The 25,536-nt window shown below is 40.2% G+C and overlaps 1 long non-coding RNA gene across 1 annotated transcript; it reads right to left on the reverse strand.

The window, feature by feature from the left end:
- Window positions 1–3,048: 3,048 nt before the first annotated feature.
- On the reverse strand, window positions 3,049–21,810 carry LOC137231252 (uncharacterized). Its single transcript, XR_010946423.1, has 2 exons — window positions 21,617–21,810; window positions 3,049–3,976 (listed from the first exon to the last, which is right to left on the reverse strand). It is a non-coding gene; the product is annotated as an uncharacterized lncRNA (long non-coding RNA).
- Between the last annotated feature and the right edge of the window lie 3,726 nt (window positions 21,811–25,536).

Genomic DNA, 25,536 nt, shown 5'->3' on the forward strand with positions numbered 1-25,536 from the left:
TATTTATATGGAGAGAGACAGAGAGAGAGAGAAAGAAAAAAATTAAAAATCTGTTTAAAAGATCTGTTTGTTACTTTGAAAAATAGAAAACAGCATAAATGATCACCAATAGGGCATTATTAAATAAACTCTGGTCCAGATATACAATGGAAAACAACACAGAAATTTTAAATTTCTATATGCATTGATACATATGTGCAATTTCTATATACGTCAAGATACAAAGAGATGCCCACATGACAAAGCAGAGAGCAGAAGAACAATAGCAAGTATAGTAAGACTTCATTTATGCATGTTTGTATATATCTGAAAATACAGAAAATCTGGAAGGATATGCACTAAAACCTTAACAATGTTAACTCTCTAGAAAATAGAATTGGCACTGGTAAGGAGATCTCTAATTTTCTATTTAATTCATTTTTATATCATTAGAATGTTTCACAACAAATACAGATTATTTTTTTAATTTTTGTGATATATTCACTTTAGGGAAAAAATGTTGTAAAGGCTAGATTTCTATGTACCCATAGTCCCTTTTCCATATTTCTTCCTAAATTTCCACCCAGAAAAGTTTAAGATTTGGCTAAGACTCAAATCTGACCACCATTCTTAGCTTATCTTTCTTTTCTGGTAAACATGTTGAAAGGGGACTGAAATATGGACCTGCAGACAACATGAAGTTAGGACTATGAAAGAGTTATCTTGTCAGTCATGGATTTTTTTTGTTTTTGACACTCAGGAATCTTGCAGATGCTTGATCTCCTCTCTTCTAACAAAAGGTCTCAGCCGTGGACCAGCCTCAGGCTCTACAAGGCGGGGTGGTTGTTGCTGGCTCAGCCCTGTTCCCATGGGCTCTGCCCTCTCAGCACTGCCATCACCTGCTATCACAGCTACAGGGCTCCTTTTCCCCACAGGGCATGGATTCATTTTGACAAGCCGGTCTGGGGTGGCTTGGCTGGGGCAGAAGTGTCATTTTTATGAGTGCATCCTTAGTTATTTCCGGAGGTAGAACCACAGCAGCACCACCCGTGACTCCCAACCCAGCCCTACACACACACACCCTACACACCCACCCTACACACCAACCCTACACACTCAGACCCTACACACACACACCCTACACACACACACCCTACACACACACACCCTACACACACACCCTACACACACAGACCGTACACACTCAGACCCTACACACACACACACCCTACACACTCAGACCCTACACACACACACCCTACACACACACACCCTACACACACAAACGTACTGGCACTTGGTCCACAATCTCTCCTCTTAACATCTTCAACTTGGTCCGTATACAATGTTCAAGTGACTACTGTGTGGCCCAGAGTTACCCCTTATTGTCACTGTCCCACTCATTTATTCGTTCATTCACTCCACAGATACTATTGTCTACTATTTGCCAAACACCAGCATCAAAAAGCTGAAAGCATCAAAAGACTTTTTATGTCTCAGGCATCCACAAAATGACCTGAAGATTCTGGTTCTTCCTCCAGGCAACTTCTTGCTTGAACCACTTCAGAAAGAGAAGTGCACTGTCACAGCCCATGTTCAGGAATCCCATTCAAGAACGTAACCTCTGTGTAGGGTCTCTACAGTGGCAGTTCTCAAAATTGCCATGTAACAGAATCACTAGGGAGCTTGTGTTTAAAAAAAATATCATCAGGTCCCAGCAAGTCTGATTCTCCATCTGGGATGGAGTCCAGAAATCATATTTTTTAACAAGCATTTCAGTGATCCTGCTACTAGGGGCCCACAGGTCATGCTTGGAGAAATACTCGTCTTCTGCTTAGTCTGATCTAGTTCAGGAAATTCCTGGCAGTGCTTGGCAAATACCTGAGCAAGTATACATTTCCTCCAACCCCAGAATTTGTTTGCTCCTGATTATTTTTCTTGGCTGGACCAGCATGGTATTTTTTTCCAAGTACCTCACACCTTTCCTTCTGCTGATTCATTTTACAAATCCATTCAAGAAACACTCCTTAGGGAATTCCCTGGCAGTCCACTAGTTAGTACTCTGAGCTTCCGCACCGGGGGCCCACATTCGATCCCTGGTCGGGGAACTAATATCCCCAGGTGTGGTGTGGACAAAGAAAAAAGGCACTCCTTAAACGCTTCCTTTGCCTGCAGCACTCATTTACAGTAATTCAGATATTTTGCATCTTCTCTATGAACCTACAGTGTCTTCCTCAACTTGGTTTTTTGTTCCTTTCCTATTTTCATAGATTAGAGAGAAAAACCAAATGTACGTCAGCTTCCCTTGCTCCCTCCTCTCATTCCCTGCAAGGGAAAAAGCCCAAGTACTTCTAAGTAGAAACATAAAAATGTAATAAATATTGTGACTCAAGGCGTGAAAAATATGAGGGTTACCTTGCTCAGCAGGCTGCCTGGACAAAGTGTTGGGATGTCTGCAATTTGGTTGATATTACTTGATATCAAAGAGAAGGCAGAGTGTGTCCTCCTGTCTTTCAGAGCAGACTGCTGCAATATTTATCAGCCTCCACTGTCCTTCCCAGCCTCCCGCACCACACAGGGCTAACCACAAATGATGGCAGCCAATGACAGGCCAGGAGCCCCCAGCTCCAGCTGGCACCTGGCTCCTCAGGAAGCTTCGCTGGGGGGCCTGAGTGTAGAACCACACATGGGCGTGTGCTGGAACACTGCCAAAGCTGCCAGTTCACTCCCCAGGACTGTTTGGTTGGAAATGATCTTGTCAACATAATTTGGGGCTTCTGCCAGTGTTCTATAGCTCTGCGCCTCAGTTTCCTCATCTGTAAGATGGAAATACGAACTGTATATACCTCAAAGAGTCAATGAGGTTATACAGTGAGAGTTATTATAAGAAAATACTTGGAACAGTGTCTGCCTTTAGTAGGTACTCATCAAATGCTAACCATATGATCATTTTTATCATAATTTTGAAATGACCTACCTGGTCAGTTCTCAGTCAGGGAAGTTTGTGCTCCTTGGAACAACATTACGTTTACATTACTAGAGTTTTGAAGTCACAGACCAGGATTTAAATCTTGCCTCAGGTCTTGGATTTATTACTTAAACTTTATGAGGTTCCATCTCCTCATCTACAACCCAGGATTGACAATATTAGCCCCTAGTTATCCAGAGCAATAGGCCAAGCTGCCAAGTGCTTTACATATCACTTATTTTTCACAACAATTCTACGCGTTTGATATTATTTTCTCCAAAGAAAAGCAACAGAAGTTTAGAGAAATGGAGAAACTTACCCACAGATACACTTCACTAAATAATGAAGTGGGTTTCAAAGTGCATGTCCTTAACCACTTCACTATTCTGTAAACCATTGGTACCAATAGTGTGAGGATGACTCAAAAATGAGTCATCAGTCTACCTAGGACAGTCTCTGTTTCAAATTCCCTTTATAATTCTTAGACCAGCTGTATCCCCCAAGTGAGGGTGGCCTTGCTCTCATTTCACTTTCAGCAAAACTGTCAAAGAAGCAGGTGCAAGGATTTCTCCGTGCTGTGCCACCCTCTTTAGATACTTCTTGTATATCCCCACTATTTTTTACCCAGGCCTGTCCAATCACACAACAGTCCTGGGGGACACAGCTTTCTGCTCACTAAGATAAAGAGTGAGCAGAAGCCACTGCAATAATATGTGAGAGATGGCCTGTGGCTTTCAGGAGCTTCTGTTTGTTTATACCCAAGGTTCATATGACATCATGAGGCTGGGCAGGTGGGAGCTGAGAAGTTCCTGAAGATGGAGTCCATGTTCAAATCAGCAGGAAGTAGGGTCTCTGGGATGTGGCTTTATGGGTCTTCATGTCCTCTGTGTACAAGGGGTCAAGTGGAGAGGAGTCACAGCATGGCTGACGTGGAAGAAGATTCCCTTCCCATCCATCCTCCCACACTGCAAAACCCTGCATCTCCACTGGACTCCCAGAAAGAAGAAGGGCCAGAGGTTCTTGCTTCACCTTAAAGGAAACAGGAAAACAGTAACAGCTCACAGAATTGGAACAAAGCATCAAGTCCCAGCTTCAGAGGTTCAGGCTCCAGATCCATAGACCCACTTAGATGTTAAGTGACACTAGAGTGACCAACTGTCCCACTTCGTTTGGAACTTTCCTGGGTTCAGCCTTGAAAGTCCAAGGCAAACAGGGTCAGGGGGTCATCTTCAACCCCAAGCCAGAGTTGGAAAATTTCTCCATCTCAAACATTCATAAATGGAGTCCTTTTCAATTTTTTTTTAGGAAAGTTGGATGTTTAAAGAGACTCATTGAAGAATACACACCAGGCCATAGGGGTCAGGGGCATAAGTGTCAGACCAGATTAAACAAGAGCTTTATCTTTTTTGTATCATATTTACCAAAAATTTCTGTACTGTTTAATTTTTTATCAGTCATATGTCCCTTTTAAAATAGAAAAAAAGATACACAATAAATTATTAATAATTAATTTTAAATGAAGCAAAATAAAATATTGGGTGCATATGAAGAAACTCTTCTATTCTTTTATATTTGAAAATCTGGATTTTTATACACCAGATTCTTCAAGAGCAGGATTTCCCATGTTTTCTTGTCCTTCCCCGTTACACCTGGGGACCTCTTTCTCCCATCCATGTTGAAATCATGTCGCTCTCCCCTGTGCCCTGCTGAGAGATGACCTCCACTGGATTACCAGGAAAACATGCCGAGCCCCTTTTCCTGGTCACTAAAATTCCACCCACTATTCTCGTTTCAAATCTTTTCCATGTGACAGACCCCACCTAGAGCAAACCCTGACTTCCATCATGAAACAGCAAAGTCAAAGCTGCCAGGATTTCCACGTTGTTCCAAGCAAATTAAAAATAAAATATGGCCGACAGATCTTGGCTAAATTTAGCAGTAGGAAAAGGGCAAACTAGAGTTTGGATGATTTGATGCCAGGTCCCAGTGTTGAGTAGAGCCCTCCCGGCTGAGCGACTAGCTGTGGTTAATCCTAGAAGTGCGGACAGTGTCTGCACTGGCCCTGCTCCCTCTGGGCACATGCACTCTGCTGTCCCTCCCTTAACCTGTCTCTCCACCCAAGCCCCAAACCTGTAGGCAGGTTGCCTACACTTATTCCCCTGGGCTCCCTGCAGGCCCTTTTAAAAGACCTTTTCAAATTCAATTTCCTCCCAGACAGCCTGGAACTCCAGTTGCTGATATCAATCAAAATCTACTCCTGCAGCTGTGGTCTGAGCGTGTGAACACTGCATTTTGTGCTCTTATCATAATCCAGCAGATGCTGTTTACTGACACTGTGATTACATATATAAGCATGTATCTACATATTTCCAGCTCACAAAACTCTTGTCTTCTAACATCACCAAATCGAATGCCAGAGCTAGAAGGGAATTTAGAGATTATCTGACCCAATGGATGTATCTTAGAGGTGAGAAACAGTACCTGAAGGGCAAAGTGTCCTGTTCAATGTCACAGGAGGGAATTAGTAGCAAAAAGAGCATCACAAGCTGGTCTCTGGAGTCCCAAGACAATATTCTTCCCAGTGAAAAGGGAGCATCCCTCCCCCACCCACCCCGATGCCTTCTTGCTTCTCTTAGCCTGGAAAGGAACTCGACTTGGCATCAAAGCAGAACCGTAACAGGTCATTGCTAGATTAGAGCCTTCAGTGATAATGCAAACTTGCCACAGCGCTGGTGGTAGAAAGCGAGCATCCCCACACGCTCGTTTCTCCCCCACTTCTCCAGTCTTAAAATTACTTTCTAATTAACTCAATGTGGATTACCCCTGTTGGTAAATTTTCTAATGTGTTATTAATTGCTGTCAACGTCAGCTGCAGCTCTTTCGCCACAAATTCAGGAGTGCCTTGGCGGGCTTTCTGCCGTTAGCTAAGCTGTTTTCTAAACAACTAGTGCCATCATGTGGGCAAAAAAAGGCTATATCATTGAGTTATCAGGAAAAGTCTCAAGTCCATGAACTAGTTCAGTAGTCAATAAGTTTGGTTCTCTTCTCTCCTCCATTTATCCCAACCTCTATCTTCCCTACCCATCCCCTCCACCATCACCTGCCTCTGTAGGAATCTCCCATAATTCCTATTGACTATGAAACAACATCAAAAGCTGAGACGGTCAAAGTAACTTGCTCAGGACCCCAGACCTAGTTAACTCTAGTCTTCCACTAAAATCAAGGGTCTAACATGGAACTCACTATCTTGCTACTGCTAACTGGTCCCAGAAAATATGTAATAAATGCCTTCTCTCCATTCCTCAAACAAGTGAAGATGTAAGGAACATGTCTTCATGAGGGAGTCTGAGGAATGAGAAGTGATGTCCAGTGTTTCGGACTCTACTAGACATCCTTTCTAAACTGGAGACATCTGTTCCATTTTCAGACCTCAAATATAGAAATCCATTTCTTTCCTCCTCATCTCATTCAGCTGTATAAGGTCTAAGAATGAGTTCAAACATCAATGTAGAATGAATTTGATCTAAATGTCTCAGGGTTAGAATTCAAGTTTGAGAAATGGGCTTTCTCAAGCCTAGAGTAAACATAATGGCCTGAAACGACTAATTGCAGGACAGCAACAGATATCTTTACAAAAAGCCAAACTGGGCAACTATCCCAAGCTCTACAGTTTGGGGGTTCCAAAAATTTCATAATTGTTTTTGGAGAGTGAGAAAGGAATACTTTTAAACAAAGGTGATTTAACTATAATTTAATTTGACTTGTGTTTCTATCTATAGTTACTATGTGGCTTAATTTTCTATCTAATGAGAACAATTGCTAAGTTTTTATTAAATTTTAATTAAAAACTATATTCCTTTTCAACTTATGAATAGTGGTTCTGGAAAGGCATAGGTAGAATCAGCTTCTAATTATATTTGTTCAAAAACCTGCCATTGAATTGTCGATAACATGTTTATAAAAAAAAACTTTAAAAATTACTATGTGATTTAAATGTATATCTTGTTATAAGTTTTTCCTGGGACATTCCTCCCTCCCAAAAAGAGTACAATTTTCAAATGTGGATAAAAGCGCCCTTTACCACTATCATTACAGAAAGAAGTCTGTATTTTATTTCCACATCTGAAGATAGTATTACTAATAGTAATACTTTATTTATTTCATTATATAAGTTTCTATAAAAAAAAGTCTGGATTCTACTCTTTCTTGTCTCCATGTCAGTTCTAAAAAGTAGCTTTGGGGAATTCCCTGACGGTCCAGTGTGTAGGGCTCTGCACTTCCACTGCCTTGGGCCTGGATTCGATCCCTCGTCAGGGAACTAAGATCCCACAAGCTACACAGTGTGGCCCCAAAAAATAAAAAATTAAAATTAAAAAAATAATAAAATTTTCAAATAATAAAGATAAAAAGTAACTTTGCTTTGTGACAAATAAGGGGAGACCAGAGAATTCAGCTTTAACTGAGATTGGTTGTTCTTTGTACTTCTTTCAAAGAAGAATTTACCTTCATTCTCCTCAAGCCCCTCTCAACGTTTCCACGATCTCCAACGCCCCCTTCAATCCCCCAAAATCACCAGCCATAACAAAAATCCATGATTATCTCTAATATGTACATATTACATATGTTATACTAGGAAAAAAAAAGGTTCTTAGTAACATGATATCAGAATAGTCCTCAGACCTCCTCAGGGCCTTTGTGGCTTCTCTGTTCCTCATGGACCACAGACCATTATGTAGAGACTTGCATAAAATTCCAGGAATCAACTCCAGGTTCCAGGGCCTTTTGGTCACCTGGATACATAGCTCCCTTTCTCCAACAAAGCTATTTCTCCTGGTAGTAATCAATAATAACATAGTGTAATGTTGAAGTAACTTGTGGTTTATGCCTATTGATCTAAAGGTAGGCTGAATTATGTTCTCCTCAATTCATATGCTGAAATCCTAACCCCCAGTACCTCAAAATGTGACTATATTTCAAGATAGAGCCTTGAAAGGAGTGATTAAGTTAAAATAAGGTCATTAGAGTGATCCCTAGTCCAATTTGACTGATGTCCTTACAAGAAGAAATTGGGACACACTGAGGCATGTGCAAGCACAGAGGAAAGACCATGTGAGGGCACAGTGAGAAGGTGGCTGTCTACAAGCCAAGGAGAGAGGCCTCGGAAGAAACCGACCTGAAGACCCCTTGATATCTGACTTCTAGCCTCCAGACCTGTGAGAAAATAAATTTCTATTGTTTAAGCCACCCAGTCTGTGGTATTTTGTTTCGGCAGCCCGAGAAGACTAAGAAAGTAGAGATCAGTCTCTCATCTTGTACACTCTTTGCACTCATCCACTCAAGGAAGAAGAGTTTCTTTGGATGGTCAAGTCTGAGGACGCTCACTGGACCTCAATCTTGATGAGCAAATATGGCTATCATGGCCACTATTATCCGTATAATGTTGGGCTCTGGTGTGGAGTACCCCAGGCTTTGGAGTGACATAAACCTGGGTTTAAATTCTAGCATCACCTCTTGCAAGCTGTGTGACCTTGGGTATATTTCTTAACCTCTCTGACTCCATTTTGTCATTTAAAAATGGGAATAATAATATGTACCTGGTAATGTTCTCAGGAGAATTAAATGAGTTAATACATGTAAGCTGCTTAGCACATTGTTAAGCACAACGTTGCCTCAAGAACCCCCAATCCTGCCGCTCAAAACCACCCTCCGGAGCCACAACCTTTTTCATCAAAGGTAAATCCCCATTTCAAGGCAAACTCTTAAAGTCATCCTTCATTTCTTTCTTTCTCTAAATCCTCACATCCAATCAGTCACCAAATTCTCATCTTATTCATTTTACTTCTCTGATCAAAATCCTCCTGTTGTTCCCCATCCTGGGTTAAAGTAAAAGCCAAGGACCTCACAAGGACTAACAAGGAGCATTTCTTCTTCTACCCACTTCACTACAGACACACTGGCCTCTGTGCTGGTCCTCAAAAAGTCCATATATGCTGCTACTTGCTATTCTCTCTGCCTGAACTATTAGATTAGACACCGCCATGTTAGGGCTCTCCAGAGAAACAGAACCTGTAGGAGATATCTCTATCCTAGCTATCTAGGAGAGAAGTTTATTACGAGGAATTGGCTCACATGATCGTGGAAACTGAGAAGTCCCATGGTGTGCCATCTGTAAGCTAGAGACCCAGGAAAGCCAGTGGTGTAAGACCCAGTCCGAGGGCAGGAGAAAACGGACGTCTTACCTCAAACAGTGAGAGAGAGAGAAGGGGGCGGGAAGGGAGAGAAAGTGCTCAAATTCTCCCTTTCTCCACATTTCTGTTCTATGCAGGCCCTTAACAGATAGGACGGTGCATGCCCACCCACGTTGAGGAGGGCAAGTTGCTTTACTCAGTCTACTGATTCAAATGATTTTCTCATCCAGCAACATCCTCACAGACACACCTAAAAATAACGTTTAGTCAAATATCTGGGCACCTGTGATCCAGTCAAGTTGTCACATAAAATTAACCATCACAGCTGCCTTTGACTTCTAGGGACTTGCAGTCTAATGTGGAATTAAGATAGACCTGGAGTAGTAGGTAGGGTAGATAGAGATAATGAGATAGAGAGTCAAGAGTCAAGGGATACGAGATGTGCTTTCTGTTCTGTCACTATGGACTGTGTGACTTTGAACCATTCATGTAACCACTCCAGTGAGGATTTTCTCAGTTTAGTTTCTATAAAAATGGGTAACACCTACTTTCCAGCATCCCTTGGGGATCAAATAATTAAATGAAAATGCCTGGCCCAAGAGTCTGACACTTGGTAAGTACTTAATAAATATTAAGCGCTAGAAGGAGGGGAGGTGAGAATAGAACCACGTCCCAATAAGTTTTGGGATCTGAGAGCACAGAGTAACTTCCTGGGTTGAGCCTGGGAAAATGAGCAAACTCCCACAGTTTCACTGCTGCATGATTGCATGAGGTCACACAGCAGAGCTGATAACACCGTGTGGGGCGCTGGGGATCAGAGGTCGGAGACAAGCCACGGGTTCTCTGATGCTGGAACAGTGAAAGGGACACAGACAGGTCAAGAGAGGACTTCACCACCACAAGGAGGAGAAGGCTGAGCTAGAGTCAGATGACCGGTGATGAAAAAGAGTTAACGTCTGCAGATTCTGGGATGTGATCGAGATCACACCCAACAACCTGAACAGATGTCAGCCAGGTCCCTACCCTCCATCTCCAGCCATGATGTCAGACATGTAGTAGCCACCAGGGAAGAAGGAGAGAGAGAACAAGAGAGAAAATCACAAGGACTGGCTAGTTTCATCTCAAATGACAGGCATTGTTAGATTAATTTTCCTGTCTTTGGACTGAATGGGGGCTCCTAGTGGTAAGGCTGCTGGCTTCTGAAAATAGACCTTCACTTATGTGCAACTGAACTGTGTAAGTGCTCTGCACATGATTGTATATATAGTTTCCATTTTTTCATATTTTTCTACATTGAAGGTAAATAAAATTTATGACAATAATTATTTGATTGATCAATTAAAAGGGAAAAATCAAAAATATAATTTAAGGCCCCAAGTTCAACTATTGACACCAAGCTCTATTGCCTTCACACAGCACGGCCAGCTCTTATGCCCCTTTGATATGACTGAAAGTACCAGGTTTCTCATGCCTCTTAATGCCATGAAGACCACACTCCCAAATACTAACATGCTTTCTCCTAGCAAAGAGACCAGTGGAAGGGTGGCTGGCCAGAGACCCTCCCTGTGTGTCAGGCATTGCCATAGTGAAGGTCCAATGCCAAGCTCTGGTTACTTCCGGAGCAGCCTCTTTTTCCTCTTGGGCATACTGGTCATAACAGGTGCCACTAGTCAATTACCTCGACTCTCCCAACTCAGCCTCCCAGTGAAACATTACAAAAGAGGCCTCAGTTTCTTCATTTGTAGAAGCAAAAGGGAGGGGATGGGGTGTCAGTATCTTTATAATTTCACTCTGTACCACATTCACGATTTTTGCCTTATCCACATACCACCTGCACTATTATTTGTTTAATATTTGTCTTTAAATGAAGTTACCTCGTTTACTTACATCAATTTACTTAGAGAAGGATTTTATACGTTATCAAAGGTTTGTAGCAGAAATACAATGTAGGAAGGAAAATGCTCTCACTGTTAGAAAGAAAGGTGAGTGAGTGTCAAGGTTTACTGGCATCAAATAGACACTTTTTCCTTCCCAAATTAAAAAGGATTGAAAGAAAACTGGAAAAGCAATTCAGCGTTAACCTGTACCCAATGCTGATATGTCTCCACCTGAAGTCATCTTGTGTGCTACCTAAACTCATTTCATGCACTGCAATGAGACTTTGTTAAACGTCAGGGGATGTGGTGTCTGAGAATCCTCCCAACTCTAAGAAGCTGAGACTTGTGTCTGTTACAAACCATTGCACACCCGTCGCTGAGCAGCTGACTGCGGAAAGTCAATTTGGGAACATGCCCAGTGGGTGGCAGGATTGAGACAGCGCCGTAGATGGAGACCTTTCTTAATATAGCTCCCCTTGTTTACAGCTCTCAGCCGGCCCGCAGCCCTTCCTCTTCATCTGCTGTTTGTCTACATCTGCCTCGAGGTCCCCGAGGAAAACAACAGACCAGTACATCACTTCATGTGGAAACCAGACTGGGGGCTCCAAAATACACAAATTTGTTGGAAGAAGCCCCCAGTTCCTTCACTCCTCATGGAATCTGCCTTCACCATTTAAACATAGGAAACTGAAAGGATCAAGAAGATCTCTGTGCCCTGGATCCAATTCGAGGTTTTAAACCAATCAACCAAATCTTCAGCATTTTGAAGCATAAGTATTGTGTTAGACAGAGATTAAAAAACTTAATAACCTGCTGCTTGCGAGCTAGGTTATTTGGGCAGATGATATTAAAGCTGTCGCTATCCATGAATGGAACAGATGGGGCATAACTGCTAAATTACATGCTAGAGACCATGAGAAATATAAAGTTTCAGAGGAGATTGAGGGAAGGCCAAGGGAGCCCTTCTTCCCAATGCCCAATGAAAGTGCCCACAAAATCATACAACATTTCAGCAGTACCAGATATAAGTGATAAAAATTAGACATATGCCAAGATCCCCAGAAGGAGTCTCTACGGATGAGCAGAATGATGATAAGGTCTGTATTAGTTTTCTAGGGCTGCCATAACAAAATACAGACTGGGTGACTTAACCAGTAGAAATTTATTTCGGACAGTTCTGGAGGCTGGAAGCCCAAGATCAAGGTGTCATCAGCATTGGTTTCTCCCAGAACCTCTCTCTTTGGCTTGCAGGCCACTTGCTTGCTGTGTCCCCACATGATCTTTCCCCTGTGCTTACAAATCCCTGCTGTCTCTTCTACTTCTTAAAAGGACACCAGTCCAATTGAATTAGGGTCCATTCACATGATCCCATTAAACCTTAATTACCCCTTTAAAGGCCCTATCTCCAAATATAGCCACATTGGCAGTTAGGGCTTCAACGTGTGAATTTGGGGGGCGGATATAATTCAGTCCATAACAGGGTTCCAATGCACTCTTCAATTTTTGCAGAGAAAATAGTCTGGAAAGAAAATAGTCAAGAAAGGGGGAGGGAGGGGAGGAGGAGAAAAGGGAGGAAAGGGAAAGCTCATTGAGGATTGACCTGAAGCCCCCTTCTTGACAGCCTCAGGGATACCTTCCAACTTGGAGATGGGAAGGGAGGCTACCCTGATGAACAGGGTTGCCCAAAGCAGAAAGGCAAAGATCAGGATAGAGAATCAGCTTCGAGAAGCAGCTGTTCCAAGTATCTAGAAGCCAACTCCAAAGGCAAGAATAAAAATCCATTTCAGGCAAGCAGCAATGCACTAGCCATGAAATCAGGCAGAGGGGACAGGTTAAGGAGTCCCTCATAAAGCTTTTCCCTAAAACCCCTTTTGCCTAACCACAGCTTTAGAGGCATATAAAAGTTTTCTCAGTTCAATGATGGTGTATTTGTCTTACCATACTAAAACTATGTTACGAAACTAAAAGGAGCCTGCAGAATATACGATAAGCCAGGAACCTATCCCTATTTGTCTTCTTATCCTGTCAAACAAGAACCCTTTAATCAAGTAAGAACAATTTTACTGAGACTCTTTGCATTTGCATTCAAGAGCTTTAAGTTTGGAAAGAAAGCTACCGTTGTTTTTTCTTACAGGGAGACCTCATTTGTATTGCACGTCACTTTATTGCACTTCACAGATGCTGCAGTTTTTTACAAATCGAAGGTTTTGACAACCTTCCATTGAGCAAGTCTATCAGTGCCATTTTTCCAACAGCATTGGCTCACTTCGTGTCCCTGTCACAATTTGGTAGTTCTCGCAATATTTCAAACTTTTTCATATTCGTTATGGAGATCTGTGATCAGTGATCTTTGATGCTACTACTGTAATTGTTTTGGGGCTCCATGAACCACGCCCAAATGAGATAGTGAACTTAATTGATACATGCTGTGTGTACGCTGACTGCTCCATCAACCAGCTGTTCTCCCACCTCTCTCCCTCTCCTTGGGCCTCCTTGTTCCCTGAGACAATTTTCAAAATTAGGCCAATCAATAACCTTGCAATGGCTTCTAAGTGTTCAAGTGAAAGGAAGGGTTGCATGTCTCTTACTGTAAATCAAAAACTAGAAATGATTAAGCTTAGTGAGGAAGGCATGTCAAAGCTGAGACAGGTCTAAAGCTAGGCCTTTTACATGAAACTGTTGGCCAAGTTGTGACTGCAAAGGAAAACTTCTTGAAGGAAATTAAAAGTGATACTCCAGTGAACACACAAAGGAAAATAGCCTTATTGCTGATATGGAGAAAGTTTGAGTGATCTGGATAGAAGATCAAACCAGCCACAACTTTCCTTTAAACTAAAGCCTAATCCACAGCAAGGCCCTAACTCTCTTCAATTCTCTGAAGGCTGAGAGATGAGGAAGCTGCAGAAAGAATGTTTGAAGCTAGCAGAGGTTGGTTGATGAGGTTTAAGAAAAGAAGCCACCTCCATAACGTAAAAGTGCAAGGTGAAGCAGAAAGTGCTGATGTAGAAGCTGCAGCAAATTATCCAGAAGATCTAGCTAAGGTAAATAATTAAGGTAGCTACACTAAACAACAGATTTTCAAGGTAGACAAAATAGCCTTATATTGGAAGAAGATGCCATCTAAGACTTTCATAGCTAGAGAGGAAAAGTCAATGCTTGGCACCAAAGCTTCAAAGGATGGGCTTTTTCTGAAACAGAAGACAAAAGGGAAAATATCCTATATTCCTATAAGGAATTGCCTCTGTTGAACAAGCAGTGTTCTTGATGAGAAGAAACCAAGATAAGAAGCATGTGTAATGAAACTAACACCCAAGGAGAAGACATACAATGAATACATTGGATGCCATAAGAGACAAATTTGCAACTTACTGATATAGAAAACAAACTGGAGAAAAACTCTGAGATCACATAGGAAGTGAATGCAGAGACGAAAATAATGAGGAAAAGGTTAGGGATAGATATTATAGAATAAGTGAAATAGTGAAATGAAACACACAGGATGGTGGGTGTTCCCCCAAAGATAATTGAATCCAGTCAAATCACGTGGAATAAAAGCATTACTCAAGGTAACATTGAATTTTCCAGCACTAAACAGAGCTTTAGCTCTAGGAGAGCTCACCACCATACTCTGAAAAAGATAATGAATAGAGAGATCTCTTCCAAAGTGTAGGCTATTAAAATGTCAACACTTAAAGAATAATAAAGATCATGAAAATATCCATTCATGGAAAAAAATTACCTTTGAAAAGGAAAAGTTAAGAAATATGATCAATATAAAATGACCTTCATTATGCCAGTTATGCTTTTTCCTTGATTTCTACTGTGGTTAGGATAACTCTTGCTGCCCTGCATTGGTTTATTTTCGTTTTTAATTTACCATAGATGATGATGATGAAGATAGATAGATGATAGATAAATAGACAAACAGACTGACTCCATCTTTTTTTCTATCTATGCTACTTTTCTTTTTAACTTATTTTTTTAATGTGCTATAAAATATATTACACATACAGTAGAGTGCATAAAAACATTCATGTGTAAATCTCTTCCCCTTGAATTCAGATAGAAACTGTGACTTGATGTAAGCAAGGGAATATGGCAAAGGTGATAATTATGTCTTTGACTATGCTACATCATATAGGACCCTGTCTTAGTAGCCCAGAGAGAGAAAATTTTCTTTCTCACTGGTTGGAAGAAGTAAGCTTCCACATTGCAAGAGGGCCTATGGAGAATGTCGCCAGACAGGGAAAGGCCGGCAGCCTCTCTTAACTGAGAGCAGGCCATCAGGCAATAGCCAGCAAAAAAATAGAGATCTCAATCCTATAACCTCAAAGATCTGAATTCTGCCAACAGCCTGAGCTTGAAGCAGATTTTTCCCCAGTCAAGTTTCTGATGAAATTGCAGCCCAGTGAAACTCTGGGTATAGCTAAGCCTTGCCTGAATTCCTAACATACAGAAACAATAAGATAATGCAATAGCCAAGGGGTGAAAGCAACCCTTGTTTCCATCAAAGAATGACTGGGTAAACAAAATGTGATATATATATACAATGGAATATTATTATGCAGCCTTAAAAAAGAAGGACTTTTTTTTTTTTTTTTTTTTTTTTTTTTGCAGTACTTGGGCCTCTCACTGTTGTGGCCTCTCCTGTCGCGGAGCACAGGCTCCGGACGTGCAGGCTCTTAATCCATGTTTTGTTGGATTTTTACCTAGGTTTTTCAGTTTTTTGAGCTATTGTAAATGATATTATATTTTAAATTCCAGTGTGTACAGGCTCACTGCTAGCATAATGAAGTACAACATTTTTTAATGGTTATCTTATATCCTGAGATCTCCTGACTCATTTTTTTAATTCTAGGAAGTGTGTGTGTGTGTATCCTGTAAGATTTTCTACATAGATAATCACATCGTCTGCAAGTAGGGACAGTTTTATTTCTTTTTTTGTGATTTGTATGCCTTCTACTTCCTTTTCTTGCCTTATTGCATTGACTACAACTTCCAGAACTATGTAATATAAGAGCAGTGCCATTGGCTATCCTTGCCTTGTTCCCAATCTTATGGGAAAGCATTTAGTCTTTCACCATTAAGTATGTTAGATGTAGGTTCTTGTAAACACTCTATCAAGTTGAAAAAGTCCAAAGTGCTGATGAAAGAAATCATAGAAGATGTAAATAGATACATACTATGTTCATTAGTTGAAAGATTCAACATAATAAAGTTGTCAGTTCTCCCACAAATTGAAACATAGGTTTAACACAATTCCTATCAAAATCCCAGTAAAATATTTTGCAGATAGGCAATATTATTCTAAAATTTATATGGAAAAACAAGGAAACTAGAATAGCTAAAGCCGTTTTTAAAATGAAATCAAAAGTAAGAGGACCTCATCTATTTGATTTCATGACAATATATAACTACAATAATCAAGACTCTGTGGTATTATTGGAGAGATAGACATACAGATCAATGGGATAGAATAAAGGAACCCAAAATAGACCCACACAAATATACCCAACTCATTTATTTTACAAAGGTGCAAAAACAATTCAATGGAGGAAAGATAGCCTTTTTTTTTTTTTTGCGGTACGTGGGCCTCTCACTGTTGTGGCCTCTCGCATTGCGAAGCACAGGCTCCGAATGCACAGGCTCAGCGGCCATGGCTCACGGGCCTAGCCGCTCCGTGGCATGTGGGATCTTCCCAGACCGGGGCACGAACCCATGTCCCCTGCATCTGCAGGCGGACTCTCAACCACTGCACCACCAGGGAAGCCCTGGAAAGATAGCCTTTTAAACAAGTGATGGTGGAGTAATTGGACATCCAAAGGCAAGGAAAGAAAGTAGCAAGAAATGGAAGGGGAGGAGGGAGGAAAGAAGGAAGGAAGGAAGGAAGGAAGGAAGGAAAGAAAGAAACCTAGTCTCACACCTTATACAAAAACTAATTCAAAATGGATCACAGTAAAAAGACTAAGAATATAATTAGAAAATAGGCAAAAGACATGAAGAGACATTTTGCCAAAGAGAATGTACAGGTGGCAATAAGCACAGGGAAAGGTGCTGCACATCATCAGCCATTAAGGGAGTGAAAACTACAACCACAGTAATACATCACTACACATCTATCAGAAAGGCTAATGCAAGAAACCTGAATCACACATACATTGTTGGTGAGAATGTGTAATGACAGAGCCACTCTGGAAAACGAGTTGGCGGTTTCTTAAAAAGCTAAAATACAAATACCATATGACTCAGTGATTGTACTCCTGGACATAAATTAAAATTTATGTTCACACAAAAAACCTTATAGGAATGTTTATAACCAATTCCAATGCAAAAGTTTCCATACTATGTGATTCCATTCATGTGACATTGTTGAAATGGTAAAATTATAGAAATGGAGAACAGATTAGTGGTTCCCAGTGTACAAGGGGGGTACAAGGAGGAGGGAACTAGGTATGGCTATAAAAGGGCAACATGGGGGATCCTCGTGGTGATGGAAATATTCAGTATCTTGACTGGATCAATATCAAGATATTGTGATATTGTGCTATAGTTGTACAAGATGTTACCATTGGTGGAAATTGGGTAAAGGGTAAATGAGATTTCTCTGTATTATATCTTACAATTGCATATGAATCTACAATCATCTCAAAATTAAAGTTTATTTTTTTAAAGATTATATAATGACAAGCAAATGCAATTGCAAACTTGGGCTGGACCCTGGATGGAAAATCAAACCGAGGTAACAGCTCTAAAGGATTATTGGGGTAGAACTGAGGAGATTTAAATATGGTTGTATGTTAGATAATATTTATTGTACAAGTTAAATTTCTGAGTGTGATAATGGTGTGTGATAATGGCGTCTGAGTGTGATATATAGGAACCTATATAATCGTCCTTGTTCTTAGTACACTGAATTATTTAGGGACAATATGATAATATGCAACTAGTTCTCAAGTAATTCATAAATAAGTTTTTTTTTAAACTCTCAAATAATTAAGGGAGGGGGGAGAACGAGGGAAAAAGAGATTGAGCAAGCCAGCCAGCCAACATGGAACATTCCTGAAAGATAAGCAAGTAGGCAAGAGTGATGTTGAGGGAAACAGCTTCCATAATCAGTAGTTATGAACTCTGTCCCATACTAAGAATCTTTAATGTCCTATTTGCCTAGACAGACACTATCTCCTTTTCTAGTCCTTTAGATAAATGCTGTAAACTTTTTATAAATCTTAAACATTTTACTGATCAGCTACTGTACCTGTTTCAGTACCTTTAAATAGGCTTTTTCAAGTTTGCCAACTTATGTCTCCGAAGTATACATTCCCCTCCGGTCTGAATGTCCTGGGGTCTCATCTTCCCCAGTGGAATGTCAGTAAGCTGCTAGGCAATTCCTAAAGGTGGCTTTAGATTGTACTAATTAAAGTGTTGTGACGTTGATGAATGCAGGGATTGGGGTGTAGTGGTCCCCAGGTCTGAGCAATAAGCACTCTCCTCCTTCCAGAATGTAGTCATATAGATAGCAAGGCCATGTTTAAAAACGTTAAGTTAGTCATTTTTTTTCCTTCACAGTGGTTTCTTCAGGAAAGTAGAACTGAGTTTCAAAAATGTAAGGGGACATTTTTTCTTTTATATTTTTTACCTTCTGTCATGAATATTTTATCTTGTATGTGAGTTTTAATTTCTTTTTACAGTTATTGGGGTATGTGGTATATGCGTGTGTATGCATTTGTTTTTTAAAATAATACACTAACCTAGAATCCTGGGGAGAATGAGTAAGATACATACCAAGAACTAGATGGAACAAAAATTGACAGTCTTTCTGGGAAGTCATTTGAAACAGAAGTCATAAATATCCATAGCCTTTGACCTACCAATTTCCACTGAAGAAACCCATCTTAAAGTCGTAGTTTGAAATGTGGGCAAAGATTCATCCGCAAAAGTTCACTGACACATTATAAAAGCAAATACTATAATAGAAATAATCTGATATTCAAACTTAGAGGAATAGTTAATTTATTATAGATTCAGGCATTTAGATAGGAAACTGCACATTTTTAAATATTATCTTGAGGCATTTTTAATTAATTAGGAAATGCTTGATGTAAGAAATGAGATCAATATAAACTATTTTATGGGCAAAAGAACTAAAGCTGATGAATCATTTCCAGTTTCCGATCGTGTTCCAATTTCTAATACTTTGTTTCCTCTTTGGAGTTTGTTATTTGGCACTTTTCCAAATTTAGTTTTGAGGAATTTCCTCTCAGAAAACAATGCCTCTCTGGTCATGGGCAAAATGATCTCTCGTTTATTGATTTCTAGTGTTGACCCTTTATATCCCTAGTTCACTGGTGCAGAAAACAAAAAATGCAAATGACCCTTAATAAATGCCTTGAGAAGAAATTACCACCACCATCCTCAAGAAACCATTTTGGAAATCTTCCAATGTGCACATGTAGAATCTTCAAAGGTCGTTATTAATTTAACAGAATTCTTGCATGTTGTACCCCTTACAGAAACTCCTTCAGGAAAGCCTAGAGGATTAGCTATCATTCAGAACATGAAGATTACTTTGTTATAAGAAAGTAGTCAGTCCCATGTTATTCATCAAAGCAATGTTTTATTTAGAAAATCCAGAAAGAAATATATTCTGTTCTGGCAGAAACTGAGGTGAAAGTATGATATTTTTGGTGGATGAAATGCTGAAAGTTCAATTTGAAACTGAAAATTGTTTCATCTTAACAATCACAAGCCATTAACAACAGCACCATATGAAAAGGGCAAACGTGGACACAGGCTTCAGGAACCTGGAATGTGTCCTACTCTATGTGATGAAAAACTTAGAGTGACAGCATTAACCCCCAAGCACACACACCCCTTCCATTCCCTTTCATAGTAAAGCAGCTTTTAATTTACTTAATTTTGTCATTGTAATAATCCTCATTTAGGCTGTTTCCAACCTATAAAAGAATTGTATATTCTCCCCAAAGCATTTTTATTGAGTTATTTGCAACAAACTACATATTCTATAAAAACAATATTATTAATTGGGACTGGCTTTCCCTCTCTCCACCACTGTCTGCCCCACAAAAGACTATTTGACTCATAATGTATCTGAAAAAATGTTTGCAGTGAAAGAGATACAATTATGGAAAATAATACTGTTGCATAAAAGACACATTATTTCAACTTCAATTGTGGGCAATTCAGGGAAACTAAACATTTATTTATTTAACTGTCTTTTGGGGAAATTATATTATAAAATCTAATGAGGAACAGTGGAAATATATCTCCTGTTCTTCCCACCAAGCAAGCTCACACCACAGTTCTGAACACTTCCTCTTTTGTGCTTCAGATTTTCTCTGCTTTCCACTGCCTCTGTGAGAGTTTCTACACCTGGCAACGTGCAGGAACTCACACACGAGACTTTTGAACTCAAGAGCCTTCCTGAATGGTAATCCTCTATTGTTTCAAAATATAAATAAGCCAAACGCTTAACTATACATTTTTGATTTTGTGTTCCAGTGCCATGATTAAGATTTTTGTTTTGTTTTGTTTTTTAAGGATCCTAATGTCCTGAAAGGTTTAACGTTCTTCCATTCAAACATCAACCATGCAAAAATCTGACTGAGAAATTCATTCAATATGCAGATGTTGTATAGAAGCAGAGTTAAGCAGGAATGTTGTAATGATAAAGTACAATTTTCAAAAACTTCAACACAAGACTGCCACAGAAATCGAGAATGAACACATTCTAAGATTTTATTCAGCCCATTAATTAATGAGAGAATTAGTAAGATGATAAAGCTGGTCCAAAGGAAGTTTGGAGAAACAGATATTAAAGTCAGTCAAAGGAATGCTGAAATTTACCAGCCCATACAAATTAGTTAATATCCCATAGTGCATTAACCTCAGGGTGTGTGTTTTTTTTACTGGAAGGAAATCTATGAGTTAATGTATAACCTCAGTGTCTGGTCTCTAATCAAATAGTAAAATAGCAAAGTCAAACAGGAGAATTCTCAGACATAGATAATTAATTATTAGGCAAACATGTTAAACAATGTCACTGTTGCCTTCCTCTTACTTTATTTCAGGTTTTGGATGATTTTTCTTCATAGTAATGCTTTTTTTTTTTTCAGTACACGGGCCTCTCACTGTTGTGGTCTCTCCCGTTGCGGAGCACAGGCTCCGGACGCGCAGGCTCAGCGGCCATGGCTCAGGGCCCAGCCGCTCCGCAGCACGTGGAATCTTCCCAGACCCGGGCACGAACCCGTGTCCCCTGCAACGGCAGGTGGACTCTCAACCACTGCGCCACCAGGGAAGCCCCATAGTAATGCTTTTTAAAGTGTTTAGAAGAGACTGTACCAAGAGAAATCATAAGGTATTGTTTACCTTGGTGAAATACTCTGACCCTTAGCTCTGTAAGTTCAAAAGCTGATTTTTTTTCCACCCAGTGTGCCTATACACTAACTCAGCTCGCAGGAGACAAATCTACAAATCAGACAAAAGCAATTTGTTTTCATTAAAAATATATGAATAGATCAGATTCTTATATTCTATGGCTGGTACATTCTTTCCCCCAAGGAAAGCAGTAAATTGGGTCCACTTACCATCTCAATGTTGCTTGATGATCTCTAGTGAAACTCGCTAGGAAAATCTAGCTGCAGTGCAGTGGAAATGTCCCCACCCTCCTCATTTACCCAAATGAAGGGCGGAAAAAGATCTCCTCCTTTCTCCAAGAGCAGGAAAAATGAGTATGGCCACAAAAAGTCTAGGTTCTTGCTTGGGATTTGGGAAGAGGGTGGAGAGGAATGGTGAGTACTTTCACTCCTTGCCAGTGGGTAGGCTTTACCAAAGAAAACTCTGCCGTGGACAATATTGGGAAATTCCATAGATTCCAAGGTAGGTTCCAAAACTAAGCTTCTGCCTCCTAGTGGCTCAGAGTCTGCTCTCAACCTAGACAGTGAAATGAGCCAAGGGCATAGTCCCAAATCCTGTTATTAGTGTCTGCAGTCTCCCTAGGAGCCTCCCCATACACAACCACATGTCCACACACCTCACTCATCTTCCTTTATTGCCCATCTCCTTCATTTCTCATCACCCATGCCCTCCTCTGCTCTGAGAACTTTCCCTTATTTTGTCGGAGTGGGGTGGGAGGAGAGAGGCAGAAACGGTGAAGGAGGCTACCCTGAAACTTATTGTACTCGGAGTATATTCCAAGACCGGAACCCTCTGTTGGGTAAGCTTCCTTCCTGTGCTCCTCTGGCTTCACTTAGCTACTGTTAGTGACCATGAAATCATTCAATAGGTAAATTGCTTTCGCAACTCAATGATTAATGACATCAGGACATCTCCAAAACGCCTGCCTTTGAACATGGATAGCTAAAGGGAGATTTTGATTCAGGACACTTCCTCCCCCAAACTGAATGTACATGGGAGATGCCCGACTGGATCTCTTTGACCTTTTCTAGGTTCCATCATATCTAATGCCTCCTCTGACTGACTCAGTCTTCCTTGGTCTGTAATTTTATCCAAGGTTATAACATATTTACTTTCTTGCTCTTCCTGCTTCTGGTATGAGAAAGTTTCTGACTCTAAAGTGCTTTTGTAAGATGATATATTCCATTGCATGCTCTTAGGTTGGCATGTGTAAATTTTTTTATGTTAAGTTTAAATAATTGCGAAAGATGTAATTCTACCATACTGTATATTTTACAAGTCTGTACATGTTTTTTTGACAAAACTCTGCACATTTCGCTCATTCAAGTCTCATTCCATTTGTGGAGGAAATCTACTACACAACCTAATTAATAAAGCCAGTCCTTATTGACAAACCATTTCAACCAATCAGATTCACTCTCCATCAGTTTTCAATCAAAATAAATCTAATAATATGCATCATGAAAACCATCTCATTTATGAATTTTAACTCTAAAATAGACATATCAGATATCCACATAGATGGGTAGATAGACAAATGGATGGATGTGAAAGAAAGAAAGGAAGGAAGGAAGGAAAGGAGAGAGAGAAATGATAGAGCACTGAGACTTGTTTTGAGTTTGTTACCTAAATAAAATAAGATGGAATCACTTAGAATATTTCTTACTGAATCTGTCCTTGTTCACGAACAAATTCTCCCTTGCCAGTTATGAATTCTTTATTTGGTTCCTTTGGAACGCTGGAGACAACCTAGCCTAGGAAGTCACATTCTGTCATTTTCACAGCATCCTATTGGTTGTACCCTATTCATTGTGCAAGGAGATCACATATGGGCATAAATAGCATCTTCAAGGCTGACTGCCACACATACATGATGGTTGTTCAGTAAATATGGTTTGAATTAAAGAACTGTGCTCTACTTTTATCATTTAAAACTTAGAGAGCCATCCTTTTTCTAAATGGGGGAAAATCTCTCACCCTCCCACTCCTACCTGGGACAGCCTACAAGGTGAATCTTATTTCAGTTTTCAAATAGAGTGTGAAAAACAGCAACCCAGAAATGATACCATGATGATATTTTTGCCCACTTTGAATACTTATATAGGACACTGGAAAATATTTTAAATTAGTGACATTTCAGGAAACCTAGGTACTGTGGTTGCTGTACATATCAGATAACCCTACTGATCAGAATACTCAGTTCCTGCCACCTGTATAGAACTTCCTAGTTTACAAAGAGTTTTCACATGTATCTCATTTGAACTAATAAAGTCTCTGAGAAGGAGACAGGATGGATTTTATTCCAACTTTACAGATGAGGATACTTGACCAAGTCCAATTTTAATAAGAGGCAGAGCCAAGAGGAAAATTTTGTTTTCTGATTCCTAGTCCAGTAGAGGTGTGAACGATCAGAGGAGACTTTAAGGAGGAATTTGCATAGGATAGGCTGGGTTGTGCGGCAGAAAAGACAGCCCTAACATCTCAATGGCTCAAAACAACAGAGATCTGTTTCCTGCTCATAGGAGTCCAATGAAGGTGGATTGACTTTCCAAGGCAACTGCCCTCCATACAGCAATTTAGCGATCCAGCCTCTTACAGCTGCCCCATGGTTGTCACGTGGGGAAGTGGGTCTTTCAATGAAAATCAAATACTTTGGTCTTAAAATGACACACCTCCCTTGCCCTGAACAGCCTGTGGGTCAGAACTAGTCATATGGCACTGTCTGACTGCAAGGGGACAGTGTAAGTCTCCTGTGTGCCCAGGGCATGGGTGAGCGCCAACACTCTCTACCAGTATAAACAGGGAAGAATGAATAGAATCTGTAGAAGTAGGAGGAAGCCCCTCAAGGACACGTGTGAAAATCGTGAAATACACACACAACACCTAATCTTTCTGAAAGCCCAGTGCTGGGTTCTCTCACGTACATTTTTATTAGTTGATGCTGACAACAGCCTGGAAGGTAAATATTATCCCCTAGTTTATGGTTTAGGAAACTGAAGTTCGTAGAAGTTACAAAACTTGCCCCAGAGCACATATTAATACGTGGAGGAAAGTCTACCTCCCTTGTTCTTCTTTTTCGCCATCTCTCAGTTTTATATCATGATCTCTTCACCATCACATAGGGGATTTATTTTTACAGGGCCCTGGGAATCAGTGGGGAGGGATGCACAAGAGCTGGCAATTCTACCGGCAATGTTTTATTTATTGAGCTGGGTGGTGAGCACACAGATGTGTGTATAATTCTTTTTATGTCTTAACTATTTCAAAGTACTTTTTAAAAAGAAGGGTGGCAGAGTGAGTTTGAAAACTTGTGACAGTTTCTTATCTTAAAAACATAAGTATTTTTTATGAATATCAGCAGCCAGAAAGCAGGAAATACAGTATTGTTAACATTTATTGAGCACATACTATGTCCTAGTTTTAAATAATTTATTAACACGTACTAACTTATGTTTCCCTTCCAACAATGCTACCAATGAGGTAGGTACTATCATTATCCTTATTTTAATGAGATGAAAAAATTGAAGTCAGATTAAGTAAATTATTTAAAGTCAAATAATTTATAAAGGGGAAAAACTAGATTGGAATGAAGCACTCTGGTTTCAGGACATGTACATATGAAACCCAACACCCTGTAATACCTCCCCCAAGAGGTGAAGGATGAGTCAGATTTGCAGAGGTGAGCCAAAATCTTTCACGCATCTTCTTGTTACATTCCTTAGAGGTTTGCATGCAGTTAAACAGGGAATTAAAAATAGCTTTCTTGTGACGTTGACCGAAAAAGAGATGATGTGTTTGGCAGCAGTTTCAAAGAAATATTTAAATATATGGGTTTGACTCCCTTGGACTTGTTAAAGGGGAAGGACCAGGTGATAAGAGAGGGCTCTACATATCATGTAAACTTCCTTGTCAAGGAGGGTGGAGTTAGGGAAGGAGTGAAGGCTTTTCGAAGGTCAAGTAATCTCGCCGAGTTGGGGTTTTTCTCCTGCTTGGATTGGGAAACTATAAAAACACAGTTTGGGATTACTGCTGTTGCTGCTGCTCACTAGATCACAGTTACTCCGGGACAGATCTCACTTCAGGATTGCAG

This window comes from Pseudorca crassidens, chromosome 9 (assembly GCF_039906515.1).
Source record: "Pseudorca crassidens isolate mPseCra1 chromosome 9, mPseCra1.hap1, whole genome shotgun sequence".
NCBI lineage: Eukaryota > Metazoa > Chordata > Mammalia > Artiodactyla > Delphinidae > Pseudorca > Pseudorca crassidens.